Here is a 15,047-nt window from a genome sequence, read left to right as displayed (position 1 = left end):
TGTTTTCTTTTTTTCCCTAATTTTTTTGTTCGCCCAAAACCAAAAAAACACAAAAAATTAAAAAAAAGGGTGTCTCGTTGGTCGACCAGGCCCGCATGGGCAGGGTGCGGGTGCAAGAATCGTGACGTGACCTGTAAATTTTCCACCGTCATTTTTACGTCGCCCGTTTGACTCCCCTTTGCCAGTCTAACTGTATTTATTGCAAAAATAGAGGTAGGTTTGTATCAATCAATCGTATAGTTTCCCCAAAAAGGAAAATCTAATAAAAAATAAGCGGCTGCTCGTAGTGAAAGAGAGAGCATTTTCGATTATCTTTCTCATCCAGCCGCCATAGAAGACCTGCGTTCCAAAAAACGTCATCACATCCCACTGCCCGCCGTAGGAGACCTGCATTTCTAAACCCACATTCTCTGACTACTTTCTTCGTTTGTGGCCTGTGGGTGGGGAGTGGTTCGACCCACCTGAGAATAAAAGTGAAGTCACATGTTTTCTTCTTTAACGTCTGTATCCCTCTCTCCCATTTACATGATATAGAGACTGTGAGACTAAAAGGAACTAGGTTCCAACTATGTTTTCCAAGATTCTATTATTAGTTCTCCTGATGAAGTTAGGACCCTCTAATCAGGAGGATAATTCATTCACCTATAATGGATTTCTAAATGCCAGCATGACCTTGGAGGGCATAGCCGAGATCATGCCCAATGGCCTCTTGAGTCTCACCAACGATACAACCCTTCCCGACAAAGCCCATGCTTTTCATCCGATTCCGCTTCATTTCAAGAACACTTCCAATGGTAATGCTCTCTCATTCTCTACAATTTTTGCCTTTGCAATCGTCCCCAAGTATGCTAATACAAACGGTCACGGAATGACTTTTTACATCTCTCCTTCGGGGACTCTCCCCACTGCTTTATCTGCTCAATACTTAGGCCTTTTCAATTTGAGTGATAACGGTGATTCTTCAAATCATGTTGTTGCTGTTGAGCTTGACACAGCCCCTAACTCAGAATTCGGGGATATAAATGGTAACCATGTGGGAATTGATATTAACAGCCTAAGGTCTACAGAATCCTCCCCTACAGCTTATTTTTCTAATGCTGGGGTTAATAACATTAGCCTTTCAAGTGGAAAAGTTATGCTAGTTTGGGTAGAATATAGTGGTTTGGACAAGCAATTAAATGTAACAATATCTCCTATAGACATATCTAAGCCTAGCCTGCCACTGTTGTCTTTGAACATTGATCTTTCATCAATCATTTTAGATTCCATGTACGTGGGGTTCTCTTCTGGCACGGGAACACTTATAGCATCTCATTATGTTTTGGGATGGAGCTTTAAGATGAACGGAGATGCGCAACCCCTTGATCTGTCTCATCTTCCATCACTTCCTAGGACAGGTCCTAAAGAGAAATCGAAGGTTTTGACAATTGGGTTGCCTTTAATTTCGGCTTTTTTAGCGTTAACGGTGATCTCTAGTGTTGTTTTTATAGTTAGAAGGAAGATGAAATTTGCAGAATTGTTAGAAGATTGGGAGCGTGAATACGGGCCTCACAGATTTTCCTACAGGGACTTATACGCAGCCACGAAGGGCTTTCGAGACGGAGAATGTTTGGGGATTGGAGGTTTTGGTAGGGTGTACAAAGGCATATTACCAAACTCTGAAATTCAAGTTGCAGTGAAGAAAGTCTCACATGATTCTACACAAGGAATGCGAGAGTTTGTTGCGGAAATTGTGACCCTTGGCCGGCTCCGGCACCGGAACTTGGTACAGCTACTAGGCTATTGCCGTCGCAAAGGAGAGCTTCTCTTGGTCTATGACTTCATGCCTAATGGGAGTCTAGACAAGCTCCTCTTCGATCAAAACAAGATGCTTCTCAATTGGGGCCAAAGATTTCGAATCCTAAAAGGAGTAGCTTCAGGGCTTTTGTACTTGCACGAAGAATGGGAGCAGGTTGTGCTCCATAGAGATGTCAAAGCTAGCAATGTTTTGCTAGATGGTGAATTCAATGGAAGATTAGGCGATTTTGGCTTAGCGAGATTATACGATCATGGGACCGATCCTCGAACGACCCGTATTGTGGGGACCCCGGGTTATATAGCTCCAGAGCTTTCTAGAACTGGCAAGGCAACTACAAAAACTGATGTGTTCTCATTTGGGGCTTTTATGCTTGAGGTTGCATGTGGAAGGAGGCCTTTATCACTTCGAGCGGCCCCAGAGCAGCCTACACTGGTAGATTGGGTGTCACAGTCGTGGAGAAAAGGGGCGATCCTAGAGGCGAGTGATCCAAAATTGGGGACTGATTATGTGGTGGAGGAAATGGAGTTGGTGTTGAAACTTGGCCTTCTTTGCTCGCACCCCATGGCAGAGGCTAGGCCAAGCATGCGACAAGTAATGCAGATTTTAAACGGTTTTACAATGTTTGAACTTTCGTCTGATGGTTTGAATGGTAGTGTTTTATCACGAGGGCAGAGCAAAAATTCTTTCGATCATGGCTTGCCATATCCTTCTTCGGAAGATACGTTTGTGGCTACATCATCTATGTTAGAGTCACTCCTTTCTAGTGGCCGCTGACTGCATACAAGAGAATAACTTGTGTATGAGTAAAGTACATTTCTTGAATGGTAGAGAGACGCATTATATGTTTTATGTGTAGAATCATACAAATTTCTTGAATTCTAGCTGCAAATGCAAGGGCTGCAAGGGCATGTTAAACACTTGCACATGTCCTACATTTCCCTTGATGAGGGTACACCATATTTAGAGGCTGTGATTTGGTAAATTACCAAATCACCTCCCAACATTACTTCTTTCATATTATATATCTTCCCCTTTATGTTGTGTATTTTCCTTTTTAATTGGCAGTTGCCTCTTCATATAAAGATGTAAATGGGTGGTATAGCAACAAGGACGAAAGCAAATTCATTACCCTGGATGTAGGCAAAATTGCTGAACCACGCATCGGTTTGAGTTCTCCTTTCGTCTTCCTTTTGTTTCTTTTTTTCATTGATTCAACTTTACTTGGTATCAGAGCCTACCATGGATCACTGATTTGTTTTGTTCATCAAGTTGTTGTGGACCTTTCATTGAGTTTCAGCATTTGCTTTCGAATTCTTTGTACCCCATCACCAGTAAGTTTTATTTTATCATACTCTCTCATCCGCTTCCCATTTTTACGGCTAGATTGTATTTGCCCGCGGATTCATTCACCGTGGCAAGTGAATCAAATGGACCCGATTCCAACTCTCCATATTATTTACATCCTTCCAACAGCCTCGACGTCATAATCTTTTCCCAACTCTTAAATGGCAATGACTATCCCACTTGGTGTCGTCCCATGAGAATAGTCCTTTCGGTTAAAAATAAATTGTGATTTCTTTATGGCACTCAGCTCAGTGGGAACAATATGGTTCTTTCTTGGTTGCTCAATTCTGTCTCTTCGGTCATTGCCAATAGTGTCATTTATGCCGAAACAGCCAAAGAGGTTTGGGATGATCTGGAAGCAAGATTCTCCCAAGGAAACCCTCTGAGGGTTTTTCAAAACAAGTGCTCCATATGTGCTCATTTTCAAGGCCAATCATCAATTACAATATATTTTACCAAACTGAAATCTCTTTGGGATGAGCTCACCTCTTATACCACCATTCCAGATTGGACATGTGGTGCCTCAGAGACACTCTTAGAGTACCAACAACAGGAACATGTTTACCAATTTTTGATGGGCCTGAATGAATCGTATGCTGCTCTTCCCAGTTAGCAAAGTTTATTCTCCTATCCTTCAAGAAAAAAGAAGTAAAGAGAGCTTCATATCACAACCCCTATGCAGTCGGATGCTACAACACTTGTCGTGGCCAAAGACGGTTCTGTGGGTACCCAGAATGCTAATACATTGAATAGGGGACGAAGCCGTGCCCGATGTGATCATTGCAAGCAAGTGGTAAGCATGAAGGCTAGATGTTATAAATTAATTGGTTAGCCACCAAGAGGAGCCAATGCTGCCTCTACCTCTATTGAAAACACCAAGGGAAATAAAGATATTGCATCATCATTTTTCCTCATTACTCCTCAGCATATGGCTGAAGATTACACACGGCTACTATCTATGCTCCTCAGCCTATAGTTAATCTCACACGTATGTCTTCGTGTTGTTCAATTTTATCATCATCATCATCTTATAGGGTAATTGATACTAGTGCATCAGATCACATCACTTTTTCCACTCAATCATTCTCCAGTATTAATACCATCCCCACAAATAAGCTTATTAGTCTCCCAAATAGTTTATTCTTTCTCCCACACTATTCTTGACAGTGTTTTGTGTCTTCCTGCATTTGCCTTCAATCTTATATCTGTCAGTAAGCTCACAATGACTTTAAATTGTGCTGTTATATTTTTTTTGGAATTCTGTGTCTTTCAAGACCTTGCCATGAAGAAGATGATTCGACTCGATAAGGAACATGGCGGACTTTACCATTATTGTCACGCTTCCAAGCCACACATACACATACATATTCACAACACAAGGCTTAATGGTGCGACAGCGCCGTACACCTGCAAAGCAAGCTTCACAAGCGTACAAGACTAGCAAAGCAAGTATCAAAAACCACCTGCAATAATCTAAATAATCAAATTTAAATGTTTTACATTCATCCAATGATCATATCTCAATTTCTTTCCAAATCTCTCATCCAACCCAATATCCCATAAATCAAAGTAACAGAATCAAATAACACAGTCTCAATAATCTTAACAATACTCATTGTCTAAATAATGCAAAGCACTAAAATAACAAAATAAAAAATCAGGGTCACTCCTGCGCCTCCATGCCCGTTCCATGAGGATCAAACTCTGAAATGATAATATAATCACAGCCAACTGAAAAGCTCAGTACATAATAACGCACTACAAAAGTGAGATCATTGCATGCTACAAAAGAAGGGGGTTCACAACCATAGGAAAGGTACAAGTCATAAGTGAAATGATTAACACAAGTTCAATATTGAGGAGTAAGGTTCATAAAGACACAGGTCAAAGTGTCACAACTAAAGAGTCACACTGTTTGAAAGATCGAAGGCCAATAATGAATAAAGTAGACACAAGCTACACAAGAGCAATAGCTTAGAAGCAAAGTTCATAAAAGATGTCTCATAATGTCACAACAAAGGGAGTTACAGGTTCTGAGGGTCACAAAAGAAAAACTCATATAGGTACGATAACACCCCGAGATCATCGGCTTAGTCCAAAAAGCAAGTTATTGTAACCCCGACTGCCAACGGGTCCAAAAAGCGAGTTATTGACCGCCCACGGTGTCAGAACTAGTTCCTAGGTTCATATACCTGTCGACGGGGCCAACGTTTATCCCCCATTGGCGGAATCATAGTTTTTATGTTCATATATAGGCCAAAGCCTGTGCCCCTCCGACGGGGTCTTTTTCTGAGTTCATATAATCTAAGCCTCTCAATAGGTGTTCAAAGTTCACACATTTCGAAAAAAGGTGTTCAAAGTTCACATTGTCCAAAAGGAAGTGTTCACAGTTCAAAGTGAGTGTTTCACATAAGTTCCAAAGTGGATTCATATAGAGAGAATGTCTGATAGCTCAAAGATTCATATAGTTAGAAAAACTGAAAGGGGTTTCACAAATCCAAATTATTCCATCTGAAATATGTACTAGATAACAGGGTTCAATAGAGTTCATATGACATTCAAATATAGTAATTCACATGGGTTTTTCATAAGATTAATCAAGGGGTACACTTTGACTCCGGCTAAAAAGGGAAAGGTTTTTTTCAAATCCAAGTTTGACTCTGAATCCTTAGATCCTTAGCGCAAGCGCTAAGTAAGCAAGTCAATGTAGATGGTCACACAGTGGTCAAAGTTCATAAGTATGAAGGAATCACAAATGGGTTTTCATAAAAGTTTCATATATTGGGAAAAGCATTCAATGTCAGTCTCTTTGTCTTAAGATTCAATAGATTTCAGACAATAAAGGAATTAGCATGCAAGACCCAAGTTAAGTCTAAAGCTTATCAATGGCTCCAAAGATTCAGAGAGTTTGGGATTCACAAGCAACAATGGCATAGTGTTCGAAAGGTAAATCGCAACACTAAAGTAGTACGAAATTACGTACCCTAAAATCGAACTACTTCCCTTTTTATAATCACCTACAATCAAAAGTAAGAATATTTCCATGAGTCTTATCGCTACTTTCACTCCCATTAAACACATGCATATTCCTACTAACATGAGACACCCTTTGGTGCTTCTTCGGAAAAAAATCAGCAAACCGTCCTAGGGTTCTTCTTAGTATTTTGGGATTATCATCATTATAAAGTTTTCAAAACCCCTTGGAACTATTTTTAACAGAAAGCACTCATTCCCGGCATGTCCGTAGAGTACAAGAGTGTCGAAAACGGACAAGAAACGAATATGTTATGAATTTTTGAAGTTTTGGAGAAATTATCGCGCCAGACGTCCGGGAATCTACTGTTGCCAAACCTGGACGTCCGCCATTTTTCCGGACGTCCGCCATTTTTCCGGACGTCCGCCCCATGCGCGGACGCAGATTTCTCTGAAACGCGATTTTTCACGATTTTTACACTAAAACAGCCATAACTCCTTCGTTTGACATCCGATTTGCGCGAGGTTGGATCTGTTGGATTCGTATCGACAAGAGGAATCCATAGAACCCAATTTCAAGCTCTAAAATTCTCAAATCTAATTACCATATTTAATCTAAGCTTTTAGGACATAACCCAAACCTAGATTCTTAGAATTTCAAAACTAAATTCTTAGTTTCATAGTGATCCATAAATCTATACATAAATTCTTATATGATTCTTTACATCAAACCTAACAATCTAAATTATAATAACAAGTCTAATTAGATCCTCGTTTTAGGGTTCTTTTTATTCATCTAATCAATAAAGATCATAAGTCTTACCTCGATCCGAGATCTCTCTTTCCAAATCGCATTCTTCTTCTTCTTCTTCTGCACGCAAATCTCTTCCTACGTCTGGAGCAAATGGTTTAGGGTTTCTTAATGGTTGTGAAATTCTCCTTAAGAGGTTATTTATAGGCTTTCTAAAGAGGTCCTAATTCTAATTAAATTCTTAATGACCGAAATACCCTTGATTAAAAAGGGGGGGCGAATTTTAAAGGAAGGGGTAAATTCGAGTATTTACAATTAGGGTAAATTACATTTACACCCGCTCTAGTTTCTGACACATCCGCTTCAACCCCTATAGTTTAAAACGTGACAAAGACATCCCCTCTAATTTTTTGGGTTTTTTTCACTGGACAGTGCAAACGACGCGCGTGAAATGACTCATTTGCCCTCTGTTTTAAGTCGACTGAAAATGAAGAAAACAACAGTTGGGTTTTTTATCTTTGGGTTTTTACTCGGCGGAACTAGGGTTTTCACTGTGTGGAAGACAAACGACGATTTCCTGTCATCTTCAACCTTGGAACCATCGATTCGAGGGTTTCTAAAACATTCGTCTTCTCCAAGCGTTTCAGGTTTGGAAGATTTCTGTCTTTTAATGTCGATTTGTGGGAATATTGTAGAAAATGATTGGTAGGTGTTAAAATATTTTACAAACCCTTTTGTCTCTAAATATTTTATGAAGTTTTAAAGGCTTGATTCCAAAGTTCCCACTTAAAACAAAGTTTCTGTGATTTTTTAATGAAAAATTGTCGGGTTAGGTGTTCTTTCGATGTAAACTGTAATATTAGTTAGGGTTTATGAGTATTTTATTAGTTTTTGTGGAATGTCAAATTTGTTTGTGAAGAAACGCTATGTTGTGGTCCCAATTTGTGAGAAAGATGTCATTTTGCCCCTTTTTTAGGGCTTTTTGTGCTATCTGTCTTGCATATGGTGTTACTGTGGTCCCACTTAGATTGTTGTGGTATCTGTGTTGCATATTTGTGTTCACATTAAGCATGTTGGGTTCCCCCACTGGAGATTCAGTGTTTTTTTTGCTTTGAAAGTAGGGTGCATATGTTGTGGTCCCCCCTGGAGAATCCATGTATTTTGGATTGAAAATAGGGGTCTGCCACTGCAGATGTGCAAATGTTGTGGTCCCCCCACTGGAAATTCTATGATTTATGCTTTGAAAGAGGGTCTCCCTCTGCGCAATGAGTGAATGTTGTGGTCCCCCCTTTGCAAAGTTAATGTTTTTTGCTTTCTAATTAGGGGTCTAACAGTGCAATTGGGTATATATTGTGCTCTCCCACTGTAAGGGAGTGTATGTTGTGCTCCCCCTTTGCAAAGTCAATGCTTTTGCTTTAAAATTAGGGTTGTCCCCATGCAAATTAGTATATGTAGTGGTCCCCTACTGGAAATGATTATATGTTGATTTGAAATGATTATATGATGCTTTGAAATTGTCCCCTTCTATCACTATTGAGTCAAATGCAATGCGTATATGTTGTCCCTTTCAGTGTATTTTAACTTTGTTCTTTACCTTTTATATGACAGTGATGGCCCCTGGGTATCTCACTTTCGAGGTGCATCATGGTGGAAAATTTGACAGTAAAAAGAGGGGGTATAAAGGGGGACCTGTGAAGCACATCGATGACATCGACCCAGATTTGTTTTCATTGTTTGAAATGCAAGACATGGTGGGAGAGATAGTTGGTGTTCCTATCCATTTGTTTATGTACCATAGGGTCCCAGGGAGAGGTAAGCATTGCGGTTTTCGAATGATTGATTCAGACAGAGATGTCCTAGAAATGATAGACCTTCATAAAGGGAAGTCTACAATTCAGATATATCTTGACACTCCCCCATTGCCAGCAAGTGTAGCTGATGTCTTGGGAGGGACATCACAAGGACATGTTCTGGGAGGTGATGGAGGTTTGCATGGGCAAGTTGTGGCCCCCATGCCAACAGGTGGTAGCACCTCAATTCCAACAGGTGGTAGCACTTCCATTCCAACAGGTGGTAGTGAGAGGCATGGTGAAGCTGTCGATGATGAAGAGCAAACCCCCCTTCCAACAGGTGGTAGCACCTCCATTCCAATAGGTGGTAGCTCCTCCATTCCAACAGGTGGTAGTGAGAGGCATGGTGAAGCTGTCGATGATGAAGAGCACACCCCCATTCCATCAGATAGTAGTGATGAACATTGTGAGGATTTTGAAGACTCTGATTCAGAGGATGAAGATTTTGTTGCCTCTAGAATGTCAGATTACAGTGGGAGTAGTTGTGGACTAGGCAGTGAGTCTGATTATGTCGATGAATCTGCTGATATTTTGGGAGGAGCTGAATTTGTGGGAGATGATGTACATGAAGAGGAAGATGTGGTTGGGGCATGTGCAGAGGAGGTTATACCTGATGATCCTCTGTGGTCAAATGCATGTGAAGATGAGGAAGATGAGTATTACCTTAGAAGTCCAATATCTTCTTCAGATGAAAGAGAACCCAAGATAGAGTTCAATGAGCATGTGGACATGGAGAAGCTATTGTTGGCCGTGAGGATGATTTTCAGCTCCCACAAAGTGTTTAGAGCTGCATTGAAAGAGTATGCAATTCAGTATGGATTTGACTACATGTATGTCAAGAATGAGCCTTCCAGAGTTACTGCAGAATGCAAGAGCAAATGTAGTTGGAGAATACATACATCTCATATGCAACAGGGAGAAGGATTTCAAATAAAAACTTTCAATTCCATTCATAAGTGCCCTAGATCATGTAACAACCACCATGTTTCTTCTACTTGGTTGTCGTCAAAATATCTTGAGAAGATCAGGGATGATCCCAAATGAAATGTTCATGCAATACGGAAGAGTTTTAAGAGAGATTTCAAGGTTGATGTACCTAAGTCAAAGATTTATAGGGCCAAGAGGAAGGCTTTAGAATGCATTGAAGGAGGGTATGTTGAGCAATATGCTAGAATTTGGGACTACTGTGATCTTGTCAGGGTTAAAAACCCAGGTTGCTGTTTGAAGTTGAAGGTTGAGAGGCCTACTTTGGATGTGTTTCCAACCTTTCAAAGGCTATATATCAGTCTCCATGCTATGAGGTCGGGATTCTTGGCCGGTTGTAGGCCTTTTATAGGCTTGGATGGCTGTCATTTAAGTGCAGTTGGGAATGATGCAAATGATCAGATGTTCCCAATAGCCTATGCAATAATGGAGGCTGAATTGAAAGTGTCATGGACTTGGTTTCTGAAAACACTCCTCAATGACATTGGTCAAATTGAGACTCATGGTTGGACCTTCATTTCTGACAGACAGAAGGTATACATCATTTACTTACAGTTTCAAGTGTTTATATGGTAATGTAGTTGTCTTTTAATTCTAGAATTCTATAATTGTACCTATCACCTTGTTATTGCAGGGATTGGTTGAAACTTTTGAAGATATCTTGCTAAATGCGGACCACAAGTTTTGTGTCAGGCATATGTATAGCAACTTTAAGGCGGAGTTTAAGGGTAAGATTTTGAAGGATACTATGTGGGCAGCAGCATATGCTAGCACTCCGATTGAATTTCAGAGGCACATGGCAGAGATGGAGAAGCTTGATAAGCAAGTTCATGCATATCTTACGAAAATTCATCCTACATTGTGGTCAAGATCAGCATTTAGCCCTAGGCCAAAATGCAATCTTCTAGTGAACAACCTGTCGGATACATTCAATGCCTTTATTCTACCTGCTAGGGACAAGCCCATTCTAACGATGTTGGAAACCATAAGAAGGCTTCTTATGGGGAGATTCCAGAAGCAGAGATCGGATATGGAGAGTTATGGGGGACCTATCTGCCCGAAAATACAAGAGAAGTTGGAGAAGGCAAAGGTTGCGGCTTGTGATTGCCATGTCGAATGGTCTGGTGTGGAGGAGTATGAGGTCCAAAGGTATGGAAAGCAATATGTTGTTAACTTAGGGCAAAAGACTTGTGGATGTAGGAGTTGGGACTTGAGTGGTATCTCATGCATGCATGCTATTGCAGCCATCTTCTACCAGCATGAGACTGTAGAGAAATATGTCGACCCCTGCTACCAAAAAGATGCCTTCCAGATGAGTTACAAAGAACTGATTCACCCCATGCTTAGTATGGAGCAGTGGCCATCTTTAAACATGGACCCGGTCCTCCCACCTCCAATAAGAAGGCCCCCAGGAAGGCCAAAGAAGCTGAGGAGGAGGAGGGATGCAGATGAACCCAGAAGACCTACAAATCCATTCAAGTTAGTAAGAAAGCATGGGTCACCTCGCAAATTAAGTGCACCTGGTGCTACTAGTAGTACTTCTGATGTTGGAAGTACTTCTGTACCTTATTTTGGGACCCAACAGTCTTCAGCTCCAGGTGGGAAGTGATGTTTGGATTCTCTTCATAGATGTCTTCAGCTCCAGGTGGAGGGTTTTTGATGGGCATGCTTACTTTCAAGTTGAAGATGGCCAATGTTTTGGAAGTTTATTGCAGGGATTAGTTATGTTATGTTAACAATGTTATGTAAACACTATTTTTTCTATGTTCTTCATGAATACTTGGGGGGTCAATACAGAATGTTGCTTGTTCATGACTGTTTGTGGGCCGACTGGTTGTCTTCTTCTTGCATGTTGAGGGTTTTGGGTTTTTGTAATGAACAGGTGTAATTTGACATTGGTTTCAGATGGTATACGTTTCTTTGTAATGCAAATGACAGACATGTATTTCTCCATGGCTTGTATTAAATGAACAGGTGGTCTATACTTCTATTGAATGAACAAGTGATCTATGCTTGTATTGAATGGATATTTTTCCATGGGTTGTATTAAATGAACAGGTGCTCTATGCTTGTATTGAATGGAATTTGCTTCATGCTTATATTCAATCAACATGTGCTCTATGCTTGTAATGAATGGGATCTGCTTCATGCTTGTATTCAATGAACATATTCTACATGCTTGTATTCAATGAACATGTGCTACATGCTTGTATTGAATGAACAGGTGCTCTGCAGCAGAATCATTGAATGAACAGGTGCTTCATGCTTGTATTGAATGAACAGGTGCTTCATGTTTCTATTCAATGAACATGTGCTTCATGCTTGTATTCAATGGACAGGTGCTTCAAATGGGTTGTATTCAATGAACAGGTGCTCTATGCTTCTATTGAATGGTATCTGCTTCTTATGGTTTGTATGGAATGGCATAGGGTTCAGATGGGTTGTAATGCTTACCGTACAATTCACATGTGTTATATTGAATGGCAATGGTTGAGGTGGTATATGGTTTGTCTTCTTATATGGTCTAGGTCTGTCTTCTTATATGGTTCAGATGGGTTGAGATGGTATATGCTATGGTAATTGAACATGGTAATTCAACTTGGTAATTCAAAATGGTAGTTCAACATGGTAATTCAACCAGCTCATTCAACCTGATAATTGAACATGGTAATTCACAGTGGTTATTGAAGGTGCTGGCAATTGATGTTGATTACATTCAATCATTATTAATGTTGGTTGAATTCCTTTCATAGTTGGTAAGTCAACATGGTAATTGAACCTAGTAATTCAGACCAACCATTATGAAGTATTCAGACCTCCCAATTAAGAAGTAAAAACCGAAATTAGACCAAGCATCTTGATAAGAAATAGATTAAAATCCACTTTCATTTCTTTAACACATTTCCTACATAGATAGAGTTAGATTAGAAGTCTTTCAAAACATCATTTCAATACAGACAAATCCATGGGTATTACATTTCTTCCCACTCACAATCACATTCCAATAAACTACACCCACTAAGAAAACAGCACATAGAAGAGCAGCACCCCATGACATGGCAAGTAAGGTCCGCAAAATCTTTTCTCTGCGACGATACTTGTCGACTTCAGCGTCCAACCTTTCAAGCTCCGCCAGCACATTTGAGAACTTCTGTATAACCTTCAGTACGATAGCACTTCCTCGAACACATATCGGTGGATCCACCCATTCGAAAAAACCACAAGAAGCATCCATCTGAAATCATACAAGCTCATTTAGAGTTACCCCATAATTCATATCCAAAGTATGACTATTCACAAAAGATTGCTCACCTCATACCCAGAACACCCCAAAAACCTTCGCCCGAAGTTAGTGCTAGTCCATGATGTCCTTAGTGGCGCTCGTTATCCACAATGGCATGGTATGAAGGCAGAACCTTGTGAGTGCTTACCACTCAAAGAGGAACCAGCTGATGCCATCTACCTAGGCCAAAAAATTACCCAACTGTCATTTTTTCCAAATTAGGCAAACCCTTATAATGCACTTATAAGGGTTTCTTACTTGTAAATTAACCAACATTAACAGTAGAGTTTCTATTAATAAAACTCATTCCAAACCCTAACTTACAAGGGTTTTTGACAAATAAATCACAGCCACAAATCAAATATTAGAAAACCCCCAGAACTCAAATACAAAAAAAAAAACCCCACAAATCAAACACAAGAAAACCCCCAACAAATCACAGCCAAGTAAACAACAAACATTAGGATTTTTTAAAAAGTAACATTAGGTTTACAGAACAACAAAAAATATATTGGATAAAATGACAAACTTTTCTGCCTCAAATAGTAACAAATTTCACCACACAGACGTGATTAACAGTATATTACTTCGTTTGCACAAAGGGAAATGATGAAATACATAGATGTAGTATAAAATCACAAAACATACCTGTAAACACGTGGGAGGTGTGTCCAGACAAAAACCCTTACCCTTCGAAGTTCCCTCTTCCACAACGAAGCTCTGTTTTAGATATTAAAAAAAAAAAACGGTATGTAAATGCCTTATACAAAGAGAACACAATACGGGGGTATTTTGGTCCATAAAATATCAACCTTGGTTACTTTCTGTGGTTCCGTCGGGTTAACGTAACGGCCAGTTGAGGGAAGGGGTATACTTATAACAAAACGAAACTAGACGGGATGTCTTTGTCACGTTTTAAACTATAGGGGTTGAAGTGGATGTGTCAGAAACTAGAGGGGGTGTAAATGTAATTTACCCTTACAATTATCATCCTACTTCTGATTTTATTGTTTGGCTGCACAACATTGCACTCCTATTGACCTATGGCACTGGCGTTTAGGACATCCCCTCCATGATTAAGCTTTTATATTTATCAAAAGCTTTTGATGAACTGTCAAGTTGTTGTTCTTCTTCGTGTCTTGTTTGTCCTCTTGCTAAGCACAGATGTTTGCCCTTTCCTCATGAAAATAATAGATGTTCCTTAATTCATGTTGATATATTTGGGATGATTTTTCAATCACTTCGCTATCGGATGCTCATTGTTTTTTACTATTGTGGATGATTTTTCTCGTTGCCCCTGGTATTTTTTTGAAGAAAAATAAATCTAACACTCAACCCCTGTTGATTTTTTTATTCTTTTTTTGTTATTCTAAAGAGAATTGGGAAACAACAAAGAGAATCATACTTACTCATTGACCTCTCCCATCTGGCAAAGTTCCGATCGCTTGCAAATGGGTTTATAAAATCAAATATCATATAAGTGACTCCATTGAGAGAACAATGCTTTCTTCGTGGCTAAGAGCTACAGTCAACAAGAGGGCCTTGACTACCATGAGATTTTTGCTCCCGTCACCAAATTAATTATTGTCCATTGCTTGCTTGCCCTTACTGCTGTCAAAACAATGGCCACTATAACAACTTGATGATGTTAATAATACATTTTTACATGAAGAATTTTATATGACTCTTCCACCAAGTTTTCGTAGCATGGGGGAGCATTTGGTTTGTCGTTTGCACTAATCCCTTATGGCCTCAAACAAGCCTCGCGAAACTGGTTTAAAAATTCTCTTTCGGCCCTTCAATATGCTGATTTTAAACAATCTGCAGCTGACCACTCCCTATTTACATCCACGGATGGCTCCACCACTACGGTCGTCCCACAGGTAACAAAAGCACAGCCATTCAAGCTCTCAAGAACTTTCTCAACGATCGGTTCCAAAATATTTCTTAGGCATTGATGGTGCTTGTTCAAAAAAAAAGGATATAGGCGTGGGCTTTCTTGGTCCCCCCAGCCACATACATTCCACCCGTTTCTCCAAAGTCAGGATTGGTTTGCTATTTGGC

At 39.9% G+C, this 15,047-nt stretch overlaps 1 pseudogene; it reads left to right on the top strand.

The window, feature by feature from the left end:
- On the top strand, window positions 1-2,843 carry LOC143850477 (L-type lectin-domain containing receptor kinase SIT2 pseudogene; annotated as a pseudogene).
- The last annotated feature ends 12,204 nt before the right edge of the window (window positions 2,844-15,047 follow it).

This window comes from Tasmannia lanceolata, unplaced genomic scaffold, assembly GCF_043159265.1.
Source record: "Tasmannia lanceolata isolate RefF3 unplaced genomic scaffold, GAP_Taslan_0.1 ptg000018l, whole genome shotgun sequence".
Classification (NCBI taxonomy): Eukaryota; Viridiplantae; Streptophyta; class Magnoliopsida; order Canellales; family Winteraceae; genus Tasmannia; species Tasmannia lanceolata.
This window is presented reverse-complemented; position numbering and strand designations above follow the sequence as displayed.